This window comes from Cupressus sempervirens, chromosome 11, assembly GCF_028749045.1.
Source record: "Cupressus sempervirens isolate cs-2001-9-10 chromosome 11, ASM2874904v1, whole genome shotgun sequence".
NCBI classification, from domain to species: Eukaryota; Viridiplantae; Streptophyta; class Pinopsida; order Cupressales; family Cupressaceae; genus Cupressus; species Cupressus sempervirens.
The window spans coordinates 18,812,029-18,831,763 of record NC_143128.1 but is presented as its reverse complement, the minus strand read 5'-3'; positions in this window follow the sequence as shown (position 1 = coordinate 18,831,763).

The following is a 19,735-nucleotide window of genomic DNA, read 5'->3' as shown; positions in this document are numbered from 1 at the left end:
GTATGAATTTTTGTGGGGTGATCTTGTATCTCCGATTTTTTTTCAATGAATATGTTATTTTAATAATTTTAATTAATAAAAAAGAGGCTATTCATAAAAAAAGGGATCATTTTCTAGTCTAATAGGCTTCTTTTACCATGTAGTCCGCATCTTGCTTTTAAAGATGGGTATGTTAGGAAGAAATTTTCTTTTTGAGGAAAGTTTGGAATTCCAAATCATGGCTAATCTTTTGAAATTTCGAAGCTTTAACTATCTATCCAATAATTGTGGGGATATTGCTAGTCTTTCCTCTAATAGTATGTCATTTGAAGATTGTTGATAAAGCTATTGCCAAGGCCTCTCATCGGAGTGAATTGTTTCTGAAAACATTTCAATCGTTATTACAATATTGATATAGTTAAGAAATAGTTTGTTTCTTTTAACCTTTTTCCCTAAGGTAGAAATTGCAATAGGATTTTGATCAATAAGCCTTGTTATTTGGGAAAATCTAGCCCTTCATTCTGCTAGTGGAAATGAAGTTTGGGCCCTAATTTTAACCTTTGTTATATGGCACCAATATGGATTAGACTCCCTAGATTCCCCCTTGCATTGTGATAATGAGAGCACTTTTTGAATTGCTAATTTCTTTTTGGGAAATTTTCAATGGTGGATAATGTAATTTATAGATGTAAAGTGGGTTTAAGTGTTTTTATGAACAAAGTGCTACCAACTTGCATTCCTTTGGATTTCGAGCTTGGTTGTTAGATATTAATCATTCAATATGAGAATGACTTTGTATATTGTCAAACATGCTCCAGGTTTGGACATCTAGTACATATTTATCCTTTACCAAAAAAAGGAATTTGATCTATAAAACTATTTCTTGGTTTAAAAGAAGATGAATCTTAAATTTATTCAAAAAGATGCTATTTGTCGATTAGTTAAAGAAAAAACTATTACTCTTGAATTGAGCTTAGGTGAAGATGATAGTGCTCACTGAGAATTTGTGAAGGTTATTATCATCCTCATACAAGAGTGTTGAGGAGCTAAACTAATGTTGACTAGGAAGAATGTTCACCCACTTCTTTAGTTATTTGAGTCGGTACCTCTCTTATATTGGCAAAAGAAAGGAATTTGATTTGAAGTCTAATGGATGCAAGAAGGATGTAGCTTCTCTAGCTAGAGACTTCTCTCTTCTTTCATTCATCCTCATAAATTTGAAACCTAAAGGTTTGCAAAAACAAAAGGAAAAAAGAAAACAGTTGATGTTAGGTTAGAAACCAAAGCTCAAAAACCAATTCTTAGGGAAATTAGATCTAAAGAAAACCTAGAGTTGTTAGCCTCCAAGTGATCCAAGAAACAAATATATTATCTTAGAATATGAAGGGGTTATATATAGTACTTATAAGAAAAATGACATTAGAATCTATCTAAATATTCTTCTTTGCAAGAGGTCAAAATGTTGTAGCACTCTTTGTTTTTAATAAACTAACAAGAATGAGAAAAAATGTAGCTTTTATTATTGTTGTTGTTGAAGATGATAGCGCTCATTGAGAATTTGTGAAGGTTATTAAATCACCCTCATCCAAGGGCATTGAGGAGTTAAACTAATGATGACTAGGAAGAACGTTCACCAACTTCTATAGTTATTTGAGTCAGTGCCTCTCTTATATTGGCAAAAGAAAGGAATTTAATTTGAATCTAATTGGTGCAAGAAGGGTGTAACTTCTCAAGTTTGAGTCTTTCTCTCATTTATTCATCCTCGTAAATTTGAAAGCTAAAGGTGTGCAAAAACAAAAGGACAAAATAAAACAATTGATGTTAGGTTAGAAGCTAAAGCTCAAAGACCAATCCTTAGGGAAATTAGATCTAAAGAAAACCTAGAGTTGTTAGCCTCAAGTGATCCAAGAAACAAAGATCTTATCTTAGAGTATGAAGGCATTAAAATGTACTTACAAGAAAAATGACATTAAAATCTATTTAAATATTCTTCTTTGCAAGAGGTCAAAATGTCTTAGCACTCTTTTTAAAAATAAACTAACAAGAATGATTGAACAAATGTAGATTTTATTATTGTTGTTGTTGAAGGTACCTTACAAGGAATTGTCCCAATGTGGAACTGCTATGCCTCATAACTCATACTCCAAGTCACCAATTAGTCAAGCAGGGAACCCCCTTTTTTGGCTTTTCACTTCTTGTTTTTTTGTGATTTCTCTTGCTCAAGGACCTTGCTAATCGATGTTCTAGGAGGAAATTCTTGATACTTAGACAGATGCCTAAGTAACAAGGCATCTATTTCCTTTTCTTTTCTTGTTTTCTCTTAATTTTTATTGCATCTTTAAGCTTTTAGGATTTGGGATTTGAAGTCATTGAGTTAACACCTACCAACCTTAAAACCTAAAATTGAAGCCTTCCTACATTAAGGTGCAAGTTTTTGGGTGTTGTGGGTGCCATGACCCTTGATCCTAAAAAGAGATCGAGGGCATTGTCAACCTGGACCCCTGATCCGTGTCAAACTCCACCCTTAACACCTACACCCATTGGAGGCCTGTGATGGGTGATATCATCCAATTTCCACGATCCATGATAATTATTTGCAAGCACTTTTAGATTTGATCATGTAAAGTTTTTAGCCATTGATGTTTCAAATCACACTCTGTGATCCATCATCATGATAAGACGACGCATAAGAGAGCATAAAGAGAAATGAATCATAGAGTGTGATATAAAACACCGATACTAAAAAACTTCACATAGTCAAATCCAAAAGTACTTGCAAATAATGGAAAACGACAATGCAAAATCTTCATTTCAACAAACTCTACACACACTCTACACACATAGTGTAGCTCTGCATGCATACAACGATGAAGACGTACAAAATATACACTAATAATGTTGACAATAATCCATTAAAACCTACACTGAAAGTCAACAGCCTACACCACTAAAAAAAAAGTACAGCGTTGTTCTTATATGAATTCCTTTTGAATAATAATCACGTGCACAGAACAGATCAACTGAAAATACATAGCAAATCACAAAGAAAAGAACTAATTTGTCCAATGATATTAGCCACATGAGTATTGAACTCGATGCCTAGAACCATTGCTTTCATCGCAGTAACTGCATGCTTAGAAACGAGACCCTATCAGGTCATTTGCTTTTGTTGCACTGGCAGAGGCTATAAGAACAGAGATGTGGATTCCTTTATAGGATGAGATTCATATTCTACAAGCAAGTCCTAGCCAGTGAGTCATCCTAGCAGGCACAACACAATAACGAGAATTGAACATCAAATAATTTTTTAGTGAAGACCAGTTATGGAAAAGTTTGGTCGAATGCAAAGGTGCGAGGAATGGCAAGAGACGGTAGAATGAGGGGAACACCATGAATAAAAAGAACGTCTGCCACTCAGATTCATATGGTACATCACTTGATTCTTAGCAATGAGTTGTGCTCACAATATATATTCCACACGGTTCATCTACCTGATCAAATCATTAGATACCAAAATCCTCCTTTTCGAATGTTCATAAGGAATTTCTGTAACTTCCCAAGATGTGCATCACAACTCTAATATCACCATCCCCAATCGATCCCACAGAGAATGATTCAAAAAAATAAGTTACGAGAAAAAAAGATCTCATGAGAATCACATTTTGAATCATAGCATAAGATCATAAACATCAACACTCTACTCTCAAATGATAAAGACCTTTCTTAATTGTGATATTGCTATGAGGATTTAACTATGTGATTTTGAGTCAAACTCATTGACCCATGTTTCATGAGTAGTGATTCAACACGAATCCATCTAAGTGTTCCATTTATGCTTGAGCATCACCTAGGTGATGCTTGAGCAACATCTCTAGGTTATGCTTGGGCATCACCTAGATCCGATGAGTGCTAAGTGTTCCATTTATTATCATGAGACATGGATTCATGTTGAATCACTACTCATGAAACATGGGTCAATGAGTTTGACTCAAAATCACATAGTTAAATCTTGATAGCAATATCACAATTACGGAAGGTCTTTATCGTTTGAGAGTAGAGTGTTGATGTTTATGATCTTATGCTATGATTCAAAATGTGACTCTCATGAGATCTTTTTTTCTCGTAACTTATTTTTTTGAATCATTCTCTTTGGGATCGATTGGGGATGGTGATATTAGAGTTGTGATGCACATCTTGGGAAGTTATAGAAATTCCTTATGAACATTCGAAAAGGAGGAACATGGGTCAATGAGTTTGACTCAAAGTCACACAGTTAAATCCTGATAGCAATATCACAATTTGACTCATTGTGGAAATTATCTCCTACTTATCACCTTCCTTAATTGTTGTTATCTAACTAGGCTCTTATATTGTTGTTATCTAAATTAGGCTCTTATACTATGTTAACTTTTTTCTCAGAAATAAAGATAAATTGAAATACGGAAGAACAAGATAGATACAAAAGACACAAGAAGGGACAAACACAACCACACCAAGAAAATATCTCTTTTCTTCATATAACAATATTCTAGTACAAGACTTTCACTTGATTGATTTATAATAAATAGGGCAATAATATAAATGAATTGAATTTAGACTCTTTGTCTTATACACAAGTGTCTCTTCAAATACCAGATGCAAGACCCTTCATATTTCAAATGCATGCCTCTTTGCATGACGCATGACACATGTTCTTTCATAAAACAATATTATCACAAAATATTTATGTTTGCTAAACATAATGGCCATAACAAACATATTTCTATTTCATAAAATCAAAGATAAAGATCTCTATCACAGTTCTACAATCTTCAACAATCAAGAGCATCACCTTCATCTAAATTAATCACAATGGGATCATTGATACAAATAGAAATATCATCATCCTTATTAAATTTAGTTTTCTTTAGATTAACATCCTCCCTTGGGCTATGAATAGGTTGGTCAAAGGGAATCAAGGCATTAGAAGGTGTTTTGGGAAGGAAATATGTTTTAAAGAAATCTCATAGTCCCAAGCACGACATCTATGCCAAAGATCAAAAGCACAATACTTGCAATTGCTTTTATTTTATATGAAGGATGGCTTTAAAACAATAAAAAATGGCTCCTTTTTTCTCTTAGGAGGAATGATAGAAGGGACCTCACTAGGTTGATAGATAGAGGATGCATAACACTTATAGGAGGTGGGTGTGAAGTATAAATAGCAGGAATTGAAGGTGTAGGAAGGAGTTCATGTCCAATATAAGGAGATGGGGCATCTTTAGGGTTGCTTGATTCACATGTATTTTTGACTTTAAGTTTTTGGTAGGATAGGAAGAGATGATCTTGGTGAGGTTGTAATGGTTGTAGTATGCTAGGCTAAAAGAAGCCAAGGTCAAAGTTCTCTGAACTTGCTAAAGGTGGATAGAGACTATGATTAATCATTGATGATTTCACTATCATGGGGGAATTCCAGACACATATGGAAAAGAGAGACACTATATTTCATAGACATAATCCAATGAAGGGAAAGTATAACTTAAAATGGTTAGAAGTTGGTACGAGGAAAAAGGAGACACCTAAGGATTTCTTACCAACTTCAATGATAAATGTAATGAAACCGTGGGTGGGACAAGAAAACTCATTAGAATTCTTAACTACCATGACTAATCTTGCATGAGGGTCTTGAGGGAAATGTCATTTGTAAAGACGTTCCTTAGTTATAACATTCACAGTGCAAGTAGGCTCAATAAGCACTCCACAAGAGGGAATTTGTTAATTTTTAGAACAATATAAAAGGGACCATTAGGTGCTTTACCTTCTTAGAGTCAAATGCAATGCAAGGTTTAGGCTATGGATTAGTTTTGGGTATGGGTTAATTAAAAAATGTTGAGAATATTTTTGTTCAATTGCATTGGTTGAATAGGTAGGTAAAGGATTGGTATAAATTTGCAAATTTTGGTTAGAACCGTATCAGTTTGGGCAACTTGGCCTAGGACCAAGTGATTTTGGGAGACTCTTATTTCCCTCTTGGTTTTTTCCATTGATGATAAAGACACAAATACACATTACTCTTGATGGTGGTACATTCAAATTAGTATTCATTACATTCAAATTAGTATTCATTCATAGAGTAATATTATTTGCACATGGTCAACAATCATTCTTCATCGATATACTTTGTGCAAGCTTTGATCAATTGTTGCAATTAGTTTTGGCATGCATTAGCACACATGAGGGTACTCATGTCATATCATATATTGACGGTCATGGTCATGCTTTACAGAGTCCATTATATCATATATTTCTTCATGCATTTCCATTGTTGTGATTGCAATGACAATTATGTTTAGGGGTTTTTGTATTGAATTGGTTCATCTCATTGACAATCTGTGTAGTGTCCTAATTCATTCTTGTAGTCTATATTGTTATTTTGTAATCTTGTTGGTTGATAAAGTTTTTGAGTATTCATGTAAGATCATCATTTATTTATCCTTAATATATATTTTTATGGCTTGACATTTTGCCAAACATTTTTTGCACAAGTAACAAACTTTTGATTTGTGAGTTTTGAATTCGTTTTTGGTAATTTTTTTAACACTCTAGAAGGATGGGTTCTAGAGTTGGTGTTTGTGTTGGTGTTGGCATTGGTACTGGCGCTAGGGTTTTTTTTTCTATTAGTGACATTGTTGACATTACTGTGGCTGATTTGGGGGCTAGCATAGGTTTTGGGGTTGGCATTAGTGTGGTTGTTGGCACTAATACTAGGGTTTTTCCCACTCTCGGTGCCATTATTGGCATCAGGGAATTTTTTTGGGTGTTGGTACAGTGTTAGCATTGGTGCTAGTGCTAGCACATGCATTGAGGCTAGGGTTCAACCGTCTGCTAGTGTTGTTGTTGGCTCTAGTGTGGTGTTTTAGGTGTGTGGTATTTTAGGTGTTGGTACGGGTATTGGTATTGGCATAGGTGATGACACTAGGGTTTTTCTAACTATTGGCACCTTTGTTGGCGTTGGTGCATCTAGGTCAAGTGTTGGCATGAGTGTTGAGGCTGGTGTGAGTGTTGGTACTAGGGTTCCAGGTGGATCTTTGTCATATGCTACTAAGGTTGCGGCAAAGTCTTTGATTCCTCTTCCTAGGGGTGGATCGGGTTCAAAGGTTAAGGATCACTTTCCTGTCTATAATCTTTTCTTTCTTTTTTTTAGAGGAGGTCGTAGTGAATGACATCGTGGATGCTTCTAACATTCTTTTAGATCATGTTGTGATTTGTCACTTTTAAGGCCTATGGCTAAGCCTTTCATATTTGTATCCATGGATTTCCACAAAGTGGGAACCCATTTTACCAGTTATTGTCCACATTCTTTCCATCACCAAGAGGGTTTTTATTGCTAAGTTTCATGATACCAAGGATTGAAAGAAGATCCTTTGTGGTCTTCTTTTTTCTTGGGTGACTCAACATCACTCGTTGATGGTGAAACCATGGCATCCTAATTTTTCCCATGTCTAAATTTTTTATCAAGTTTCTAATTTGGGTTAGGCTTCTTTAGCTTCCTCTTTATCTTTGGGTTGATTCTCTATTAGAAGCTATTGGTGAAGCTATTGATGATTTCTTGATGGTTGATGAAGATTCATCAAATACTTTACATTCTACATATGCAAGAATCCTTTTTGAGGTGGATATTTTAAAGGGATTGTCAAATAAGTTCAAAGTAGAGCTTCCTAGTGGGAGTTGGATTCAGACTTTGGACTATGAAGGGACTCCCTTTAGATGTAGAAAATGTTGCAACACTAAGAATTTAGCAACTCACTATGGTTTATAGAGGGCTAAGACTAAAAAGTTGTATTCTTGGTGGAAGGGGGTTTGTTCTAAAAATTATACTATTTCTAAAAAGATAATACATGTTTGTCCCAATGTCGAGCATGTTTCTCCTAGTAATCTTGTTTTGATTGACGCTACTTGTGTTATTGTGGGTAATGATGTGGTTTTTTTTTGCTGCTAGCACTGGTGTTGGTTCTGTTCCTACAAAGTTTACTTGAAATTCTCCTAGATGTCTTATTGTCACTGCTAGTGTTTAGTCTTCAGATGATTCCTCCAATTTCCCTACTACTCCTATGGGTTTCCCTATGTTGGTAGAGGCAAGTCATGTGGGTTTTCTTCCAGTGTTGGTTATGTTGTCACTGATCCCTCTTATGCTAGACCTATAGTTGTTGGTTTTGTCCACGTTTCTATTGTTGGATCTACTACATCAAATGGGTTTTCTGCCAATGTTGGTTTAGCAACTATTGATCCCTCTTCTGCTAGATATGTTGTTGTTGGCTCCATCTAGGTTTCTATTTGTGGATCTTTTGCAATAGATTTTCTTATTTTGGAATTGTGGGAGACATTTTCATTGGTTGACAAGGGATGGATCCCAGATATTGGAAAACATCATAAGAAGTTCTCTCCTCATTTTGACATGAAGCTTCACTCCTGTGAGAAGAGAGGTAAAGGAAAATCCTAGTGTTTCCCTTGTTTTAGTTGGTTGAGGGTTTTCTTTCCCTCAGGGTAAATTAAGTGTTCACTCATTTTATTTTATTTTGCTAGTCTCTTTTGGTCCAATTTTGTAGGGCTCCTTTTTGGCCCCTCTCTCAAGTTGTTGTATATCTCTTGGCAGTTAGTATGGCTATTTATGCTTAGTTGAAAATCTTCTTCTTATGAAGTTGTAAACGGTTTTGGGGTCCCTTCAAAACCATTTTTTTCCTTAATTGAAAACATTCAAATTATATATATTTCATTGACAATGGATATTGGACATATATTTGAAATAACAAGCACAAAATTGTAAGATATTTATGATCTTTGAACAATTGGTGTCACTATTAGTATCCACATTGTATGATTTGTGAAGAGGAGTAGAGGATAAGCTTGGAGAACTTTCCTCAAAATGTACATCCTTCTCTAGAAAAATTTGATGTGTCTCAAGATCTAGAAGTCTATATTCCTTTACACCATCTTCATAACTAATGAAGGTACAAGGTCGAGATGACTGTGCCTTGCAACCCCTGGAAGATCTATTTGCCCATACTGGACAACCAAAGACTCTGAAGTGTGTCACAATAGGTTTTTTGCCGCACCATGCCTCAAAAGGAGTTTTTCCATCTAAGGCTAGATGAGGAGAATGATTAAGAATGTGAATGGCACTGGAGATTGCTTCGACTTTTAATGATGGATCTAGAGACTTGGCTTGAATCATGCAACTTGCCATAGACTTAAGAGTTCGAATCCTCAATGCTGCAACATCTGTCTTATGCAGACTAAATGTTGAAGAAGTCTGAAGATCAATTCCCTCATGTCTGCAAAAATCCTCAAGTCTTCTGTTCACATCCATGTTTCCATTGTGCATTCGGAGTACTTTGATGGCCTTTCTGGTTTTCTGTTCTACATGAGCCTTGAAGTCTAGAAATGCATCCAAAACTTCACCCTTACTATGCAGAAAGTAGACCCAAGTGAACCTTGAAAAGTCATCAACTAAGGTAAGTATATAGCGACCCTGGCTGAATGCAAAAGGACCTACTAATACCATGTGAACCATTTGAAGAATACTTGTTGCTCTAGAAGACTTCTCTCTTTGTAACTTCCCCTCTAGATGCATATCCACTAAATTTGATGAACATTTACACTTAGAAAAGTTGATTTGAGGTAGACCTTTGACCATATGGTATGTGCAAAGTTGCCGAAGATAGCGATAGTCAAGATGACCATACCACTCATGCCATAATTACATGTTTGAATGTGATTGAGTTAACAAGGCCTTTGAAGGAGAATTGGGTACAAAATGTGAGAAAGAGTACAACCTCTTGTGATCATTCACTTTCCCTACTGCGACCAAGGAATCATCTTTAAGACTGTGCACTTTTACTGAGTCTGGAAGGAACTCAACTCTATGTCCATCTCCAAGGTGAGTGATTTGGTAGATTGATAGGAGATTTGAACTTAGGTTTGGAACATAGAGAACCTCTTGAAACTCTCCATTTTCCATTTCCACATTTCCTTTTCCTTCAACTTCCATTTTTCTATCATTCCCCACGAAGATGTGTGGTACCTTTGAGTGATTCAATGAAGAAAAATCCTCCTTTGAAGAACCCATGTGATATGAGGCACCTGAGTCAAATATGCATTCCTTAGAAGAGTTCGCATTAGCCATGAGTGTTTTCCCTTTGCCCTTTGAATCTAAAGAAGATCCCTTCTCCTTGTAAGCATTAGGCAATGGAACATTATGTTTCTTCATGATGTTGGTCAATTCATCAATCTATTTAAGATAATACTCATGCTCTTCATGACTAGTTTTCTTGCAATAAGCACACTTCTTCTTCTCCTTATTATTGTCCCCTTTCTTGTTGGAATTTCAGGACTTGCCTTGTTGATTGGATTGAGCTGTTGTCTTTTCTGTATCCTCAGATTTACTCTTCCATTTCTTCTTACCCTTTCCTTTATTTGAAGATTGTTGGCCTGAATGTTGAGAACCCTCATTGGCCACCAATGCTTTGGACTTAGGTGAATTGAGAATCCCCATTGTTTTCAACTTCTTTTCTTCATCATCCAATAGTTTTGCATATTCATCAAAAGTGACTTTCTTGTAGGCAGACCCTAAGGTAGTCTTTGAGGTGTTAAAAAAAGATACAAATGTGGAATGTTCAGATGGCAGCTTTTTTATGGATGAGATAGATTAGTCTGTCATCTTTTATAGAACTCCCACAATTAGTAAGCTTTGTCCTTAATTCATTCACCTTAATGATGAAGTCTTGTATTAAGTCATACGACTTAGGATCTAAGGAAACTAGCTCATCTTCTATTTTGAACACATCTTCTTCAGACACTTTACCATAAAGGCTTTCGAGAGTATCCCAAGCTTCCTTGGATGTAGTACATTTCTTGATTTGATACATGATTTTATCATCTACCCCCAAACATATATCACCTAGGGCTTTCCTATCCATGGCTACCCAATTTGAAATTTCACTTGTAAATACATTATCACCTGCTAGTCTAGGAAGAGTACCATCTACATATTGTGAAACTCCATTATGCATTAAGTGATACAAAATTTTATAGACCACGAAGCATAGTTATGAGGAGTTAATTTAGCAAACTTAAAGTTGCCCATAATGCAGAAAATAAAAGAAATATGCAAAAAAAAGAGAACACAACACCAAGAACACCCCCCTTTTTCACTAAATCAAGAAATCCCCCCAAAATAGATGTTGTGGGAACTTTATTAGTAGTGCGATTACAATGGGCCACTTGCCAAGTTTGGCCTTTGTGGACTTCTGATTTTGCTTGTTACAACCTCTAGATAGAGTACAAATTTGGAACTTTACAATGTGCTAAAATACTGAAGCATTACAAAGAAAAGAAAGGCCCTATGCTGAAAGTGACAATTTTGTCCACACAACACTACAATCTGATGCCAGATCTGGAAAGTAGACAAAAAAAAAAGAACTTTCAAAAAAAATGGAACCTGATTTGGAGTCCAGATGAGTCCGTACCAAGCATTTTAAGTGGCAAAATTTGAGATTTTGGAGTTGCAGAAAAATTCTGAAACAAAGATCTCAAACCACCTACACCAATGTGTAGACCATGAGATCCTACCCCAAAACAAAACAAAATTTCTTGCAAAAAGGAGTTCGTATGAGGAAGATATTGCTGTTTGAAAATCGTTGCTACTATTTTTTTTTTTTTGAATCGCCGTCACACCTCCAAAAAACAAATGGCTCTAGATTTTGCCTCAAATGTCTGATTTGGATGAAACAAAATCTGATCTGGGGGTTTTTGGACCTTCGAAATGTGATGCAAATATCAAATTTGCACCAACAAGCTTCAATCTTCACCTGCAAAAAATCTCCCCTATGGCCCTATGGCCAAAAAATTTCTGGAAAATGATGGCGATCCAAAAAAAAATAGCAAAGATGCAGATGAAAAAAAATAGATCTGAGAATTAAATGTACAGATCTGAAATGGTCATACCAAATTGCAAATCAGTGCCTTCAGGTGCCAGTTTTCAAAAAATTTTTGCCTCACGATCAACTTTCACCCAATATAGGCGAGTTTATAGTTAATCTTCATCGATTCAGCACTCCAGATGCAACGAAGAGGTCAAATCTAGCTCTAGATGCTCCCAATTTTTGTGGATCTTTCGAAATCAAGGTGTTGAAACATGAATGGTCTCGAACGGCTACGTGATGAGAATCCTCCTCAGCTCTGATACCATGTAAGAATTTGGCTTAGGCGAAAATTCACCCAAGAACAAAAGAACTCAACACAAGCACACAGTAGACCAAAATAGGAAGAGTATGATCAAAATGATGATATTCATTCAATAATTGGATACAAGAGTACACTAGGAGTGCCTAATTATAAAGGCCTCAAGAGAGCTTTTAGAATGCATAGAAGTCAGCACCATGACATGTCATACAACCAGGCACATGTCCTCCAGATATGGATTATCCTCCATTAAGCACAGAATTAAGTGCGATGATGTGAGGATAAGACTACAATGGTGTAGCACACAAATCTGTGGAGTAGACAACATGTGCTAAATAAGGAGTGCGGAAAACTGTGTTGTCATCATGACAACTCAGTGAATGATGCATACTCCTGTGTTGTAGACACCATGTGCATAATTAGAGTTGCATTTAACTCAATGAGAGTTCACAAACTTCTAAGTGTCTCACCTAAAATAATAATAAAATAATGCAAAATAATTAAATAATACATTAACCTAAGTAAAACTTAAGTGTAATAAGTAAATACTTATTTACACCAACACCTTCCAAATGTATTCACTAGTTTGATCGTGGACTACAGAACCTATGCTTTAGACCTTCAATCTTTAGCTTTATAATAATACTTTTTGCATGTATAATAATGACCATCAAATATATACTTCCTCTAGATCTACTTCTTGTACTAGATCTATATTCATAAGTGATATGACTAAACTTGCCACAATTATAGAAATGACCATTTAATATTTGAGGCTTAGTAATTATTAATCTACTCCTACAAATATTGGCAATATGAACAACCTTACCACAATTAAAATAGGTAGGTTTTCATGGTTTCTTACCAGTATTTTTTTATTATACCTTCAGATCCTATTGGGTTTCCTTAGACTTTGATAATTCACTAGCTTCAAATGTGTTTTGTGTAGTATACCCAATGCCTATTGCTACCTTATGTCTCCCCTATTTATTTATTTATTCATAAGCCTTTGTGAACTTTCATTTTGCCTATTTAGTCTAAATTCATTCTTTATCTTATCAGTTTCTTCCATTAGTGTTTCATTCTCGCTTACATATTATTAGTTTTGATCAACAACATCTTGCATTTACCTTCGTATGGATGTCATCTCTTATCTTGTCTTGTTGAGTTCTTCCTCTTTTTCCTTCAATACTTCTTTAATCATTTTCCTTGCATTTTTTTCAACTCTTTTTCTTCAAGGAATTCACACACATTTATTTCTTGTCCTTCAAGTTCTCTCTTTGATTTTTTATCTTCTTCTTTCAGCTTCTAGTTTTTATCCACCAGTTCTGCAATGGATTCCTTAGATTCTTCATACATGGATCCTTAAAAAAACTAGTCCATGTAGTCCTTACTTTCATTTATCTTTACATTAAGATCTCTTCTTATGGAAATTGATTTTATCAACTTCTCTTTCAATTTATGGATCATATTAGACTATTTTTGAAGTTATTTCTCATGCCTAAATTTGTCCATACTAGTTTCACATATCTTTGTCTTGAGTGGTTTAGCTTATCTCCTTGAGGACCTAGCCTTTGATACTAGTTGTTGGTATAAAGTAATAATGAGAGGGGGAGGTAAATCAATATAAATGGGTGAACCATGATTTAAACTTTATAATATTATAATATTAACTCTACTTCCAAAAAATATATTAAACAATTGTTAATAATAATAATAAAATTCTTATCTTGGATTCTATTATGATAAGTCTAGATGAAGAAGGTATTATTGATGATAATATTGATACTAATAATAATATGCATGTTAGTAATTCTAATGGTTTATTTGAGGTTACTAATCTTGATAATGATTTACCATGGATTTTTTCTCAATAATTATCAATCACTCATAGGTATCAAATACAATGATTGAGGTTCACAACAAGGTCCTTATTTGGACCTAGCTATTGTTCCTTCCATTGTGCTTGATGTTACTCCTCTTGTGATTTTCCTACCTTCCTAAATTTTATAGAACAATAGAGGGGTAGTAGGAAATACACTTGATTAGCTCTTCTTGTGTAGTGGTCTTCATGTATTTTCCTATTGTAATGTGCCTCCTTGGTGATGTGCTTCTTGTTCTAGATGTTTTGTCTAGATTGCTATAGACAATACTTATCGCTCTATTGGTGCAAAGTGATACAAGAATAAAAAATATTGTGATAATTATTCTATTTGTATCTACTTTCTTATATATTTTGTTACATGTGTTAGTGTTTTTAAATGTGTCTTGTGTAGCCCTCTTGGGATATCTCAACATGGTAGCATTGCATTTATTTTGGTCTCCATGGTGTTGGCCCAAAAGGACTCTTCTTTTTAACTCTTACATGTCTTTTCTCCATTGTATTTTAGTTATACTTCCTTTTGGGAATGATGATGTTCCATATTTGACACAATCTTTCATTTATTATCATATGTTCATACTCTTGATAGTCGGTAGATTCCTCTTGTACTCTCTTATTTTCATGTGCTTACTTCCCTTGATGTGTCCTTTACTAGGTGCATTTTATAGTGGAAACATATATAGTAGATGCACATGTAAACTCTTTTAAAGTTATTTCTCTCAATGAGAAAATAATAATCGTTTTAACATGGGGGGGTACACTCTGCTCACATTTTTGACACTCACACTATGATATTTTATATGTTGGATGCCTTATTAGACTAAATAGTCCATAAGGAAAAATCTCCATGCATATTGGATTAATGATAGCTTGTAAATCCTTATCATTGCACTTTTTAGGTGCCTCCTTGGATTACTGAAAATCCTTGAGGCTTGGTCCCCTACATATGTATTTTTTCGTCCCTTAAGGATACACACATCCTTATGCCTTGATCATCTTTGGAATTTAAGTTTTGATGATGTGAGTCTCTAAGGGATAATCCTTTATGGGTTGACTATAACTCCACACATTATTGCTAGACTGTCGATTCCATTTTTTTTGCAACATGCCTTTGGTGTGATTTAGAATGAGAGATACAAATCTTACTAGATGATTTAATTAGGCTTTTTTTGTCAGCAATATCTCTTTTGTCTCTATTTTGGACTCGATGAGAACTCAAGTCTATTGCAGGATTGATTATTTCCTTGTCTCCTTAGTCTTGACAAGATCATATTATACTTTTGATCTACTTTACCATGAGTTTGGGTTTAGATCATACTACCACTAAAGTGAGGGCTATATATACTATTTATAAAATGGAAGAAATTCCATTGTAATACCTTTTATCTCTCTCTTTTGTTATCTTCTAGGTCTATGAATTCACTTATGCTATAATTGCTCATGTTCTAGAATTTTTGCCCCTTTTTGGGTCATTATCTTTCCATCTCTAAAATATTAGTACACACATGAGGTTCATATTCCTTAGGGTAAGGGTCGTTGATTCCCAATTAAGAGATGAAATCATCCTCACCCTTGGTAAGAGATGAGGTCATCCCTTACCTAAGGCATTTATCCCAGATTATGGGACCATTTTGGTTTTTAAATTATTTACCTCCTTCCTAAGTTGAGCCTTCTCAAATGTTATTTCAAAATTGCTTTAAAAGAAGGCCTTCTCTTCTCATTTTGTAATCCATTATGTGTGAAATATATCTACATGCATCCATTATCATACTTAAGCATCAATTTGAGAGAAAGAATCATTCAAGGCATCATCCATTCAAACAAGTTTTCAAGGACCATTCAAAAGTTATATCATCGAAGAATTTAAAAGCAATTCTTAATTCATGGATATAATATTTGTTATTATTGGACCTAGTTGAATGTTTGGAGACATGATACATCATAATATTTATGGATACATCATAATATTTATGGATCTATCATTGACCCTCATGAAGCCAAACTCTATCTATTGGTTTGTTATTCTTTCATAGAATAACCAATATGTTGATATTATTGACAAACTCTGTCATGAATGCAACACATAACTTCTAAATCATGTCTTTGGAAATGCTAGGATAGTACCCTATAGGAATACCATCAATATTCATGATAGCAATCTCTCCCTTTGGAATTAATGGCAACATAGATTAAAAAAATATAAGTTCCATAAATAACAAAACTCTCTGTTGCAACTATTGACCCATTCATGTTGCCCACGAATGTCATCTATATTATAACCATCATGTATAAGAAAGGTGTTAATCTCCCTAATACATCAACATATTTTAAAATTCTCTTCATCAATATTTTCAAATCATCTTCATCAATCAAATCTCTCTCCCTTTGGAACATTTCTCCCCCAAAGGATATCAATCTCTGCCCCATTAGCATTAGTCAATATACAAGGATGTTTTCCATGTGATACTATTTGCCCCATTGACATCAATATATAAAGATGTTTTCATGCATATCTCCCCCATCAAAATTAATGAAAGATATATATTATGAATGCAAAACACAACCTCTAAATCATGTCTTTAACAATGCTAGGATACTCCCCCATAGGATTACTATCAACATTCTTGCTAACAAATATTTGCATTTGTCTCACTTATTTATACTTTAATATTTTAAGGTTGATTCATTAAATAGTTCTTTACCAAGGTTAGACCCTCCCCCTCCCCCAAAAAAATCAATAAATATATTTCCTTGCTTTTAGGTGTTTATTTGTAGGTTTTTGAAGCATCAATATTTAGAATTTAAAACTAGGGTTTTAGGTTACATATTTGACTCTAAATCTTAGGATACAGAGAAAGTAAGGGATGACCTCATCCCTTACCCATGTCATCCTTGACTTCTGAGTCATCCCTATATAGAGGCCTCAAATTTCTCAAAATATGGAAATAATAGTTCAAGTCCTACATCAAGAACAATTTTATATTTTGACAATTTTTTACAACAACTTTGTAGATTTGATTTTTTTTCTCTTTATTGGCTTGCAAGGTAAGTTGTGTGCTTCATTTTATCATATCATAACATTTATCACTTAGTTTAATATCTTATTTTTTCATGTTTATATTTTTTATACATGTTCATTTATTATCTATGCCTCATTTGGTCAATTTACTTGCACTTAGTAATCACTTAATTAAAATAATTCTTCAACAAAAAAATCAAAGGAATGAACATTGATATAAAGTATTCCTTCAAGTATAATATTAATAATGGACTTAAAATTGTCATTGTAACCCCTTGCATCTTCTTATGGCTATGTTGGTCTAGTTTGAGATCCTTTGAAGGGTTATGCTTAAAGGCCCTTCAAGTTTCTTCAATGTCAAGCAAGAATTAAAGGATAATTTATCAAAATACACAAATCAAATACATTCATCAAACATCTTAATTTTTATGTTACATACAATTCAATATAAATCCCCATGGAAGTTATATTCTGATGGTTCTTACACTCAAAATAGTTCAGCGGTATGTATTCCTTCTTGTCACCCCCAAGGGGATTTCATTCCTATGTCTATTAAGATAACCTTTGTATGTATCAATAACCTTTTTAAATATTATGGTCTTGTCATGTGACTCAATATTTACTTCAATTCTCTGGTGAATATCAACTTATCATGAGATAATCTAATGATTATTGTTACACTAAGGATGATAAGTTATTGTATTAAAAGAGAATGATATATGATCTTAAAGAAATTTCAACTCCATTTCCTTTCGTTGATTCCTAGGAATTATGAAATATAAACAAAAAGGTCCCTCCTTAATATTCATGTTGATAATCCACATAATGAATTTCTAGTTGAGTAGTTAGGTCAACCCACTTTCAAGACATCACACAATAAGATGATGTACAATATTGTTGGCCTTTAATCTTTGTCATAGCAAAATACTTATACATATCGTAAATATGGTACCCTTCTACCTAACCTTTCTTGCAATGATTTCAAAAACTTCATACATCATTTCTCCTAATACACCATTATTGAAGAAATCTATATTGTATAGCTATCATGATGTCCTTGTTGAATGTATATATTTCACTAAGGCTAGTCTTGTAATGAAATAAGTACATGTCAAGTCTTACAACATTCACAAAAGTGAATATGTCTTGGAAAATAAACTATTAAGAGGATTATTATTGACTCATTATAGAACATTATTGTTGTGATTTTGTTAAGAAATTCATGTCTTGTTAGCAATATGGAGAGTTGATTCACACACATGTACAAGATCTATAGTCTATTAATACACCATGGCCCTTTTCCACATGAGGCCTCAACCTTATTTGGAAGATATATCTCCCATCCTTTAACGACCATAAATTAATTATTTTTGTCACTAAGCCATTATACTCACTCTTACCATTGGAGTCCAAGTCATTGAATGTATCCTATACCACATCATTTTTCACTATGGATTCCTATCCACCATTAGTACTGACACTTAAATTCCTTTAAAAATAATTCACATACAAGATCTATGTGATACATTTACTGTCCAACATTTTTGATCCACCAAATGTTACCAACAAGGAAATAACCAAGTTGAGGAACCAACAAAATTGTTATGCGTATCATTAAAAAGTTCTCAATGAAACTAGTTGTTACTAGCACCTATACCTTCAACTTGTCCCATCTACTTGCCATAACAATATCTATACCTAACTAATGCCACCCCATACTTATTTATTGTACTGAGTATATATTTTCATTTGAGGTGGAATTACCATATGTACAAGTCTCTCTAAAGGACGTCATTTGCAATGAAGATTACCATATAGCAAGGCTCACTTATACAATGTCAACATGTTTATAAAAAAAATTCATATTTATCAAAATAGGTTGAATTAGTATCAAGATAAGGTTCGTCCTCATAATTTTTAAGTATGTGATTTGGTCATTTGATATTTATATAATTGAAAAAAATCAACATGATTGAGATTAAGAAAAGAAACTTTGAGCCTAAGTACAATAGCCTGCATATTGTCACTACTAAGTATGATTCAAGAGCCTAACAGTTATTGACTCCATAATGGAAACCCTTAATGATCCCCTTAACATATAATATTTTTAGACCTTTTTTTCCTAATCCATGTGAGTATACACTTTTCAAAAGATAAAAAATACCAAAAAAATAAAAAATATTAAAGAGAAATGCATTTTCCTATGGTGGAAAATAGTTTTCTTAGTGCATTGGAAAAGTACATGCAATGAAAAAATAGAAGAATGAATCATATGTAAAGGATGGTTCTTGTTCTAATCGTTGGAGTACAAAGAACACTAGGTGGGTCAGTGCTCTAAAATGCACAATTTATTTTTCAATTAGATATGTTTGTAAGAATTTGGTTTAGGCAAGAATTCACCCAAGACCAAGGAACTCAAACACAAGCACAATAGTAGACCAAGAGAGAGAGTATGATTAGAATGACAATATATTCATTCAATATGCTATATCATCCATATTAGCCATGTCAAGAGTACACTAGGAGTGTCTGTATATAAAGGCATCTAGAGAGCTTCTAGAATGCATAGAAGCTAGCATCATGATAAGTCATACAACTAGGCACATGTCCACTAGATATGGGTTATCCTTCATTAA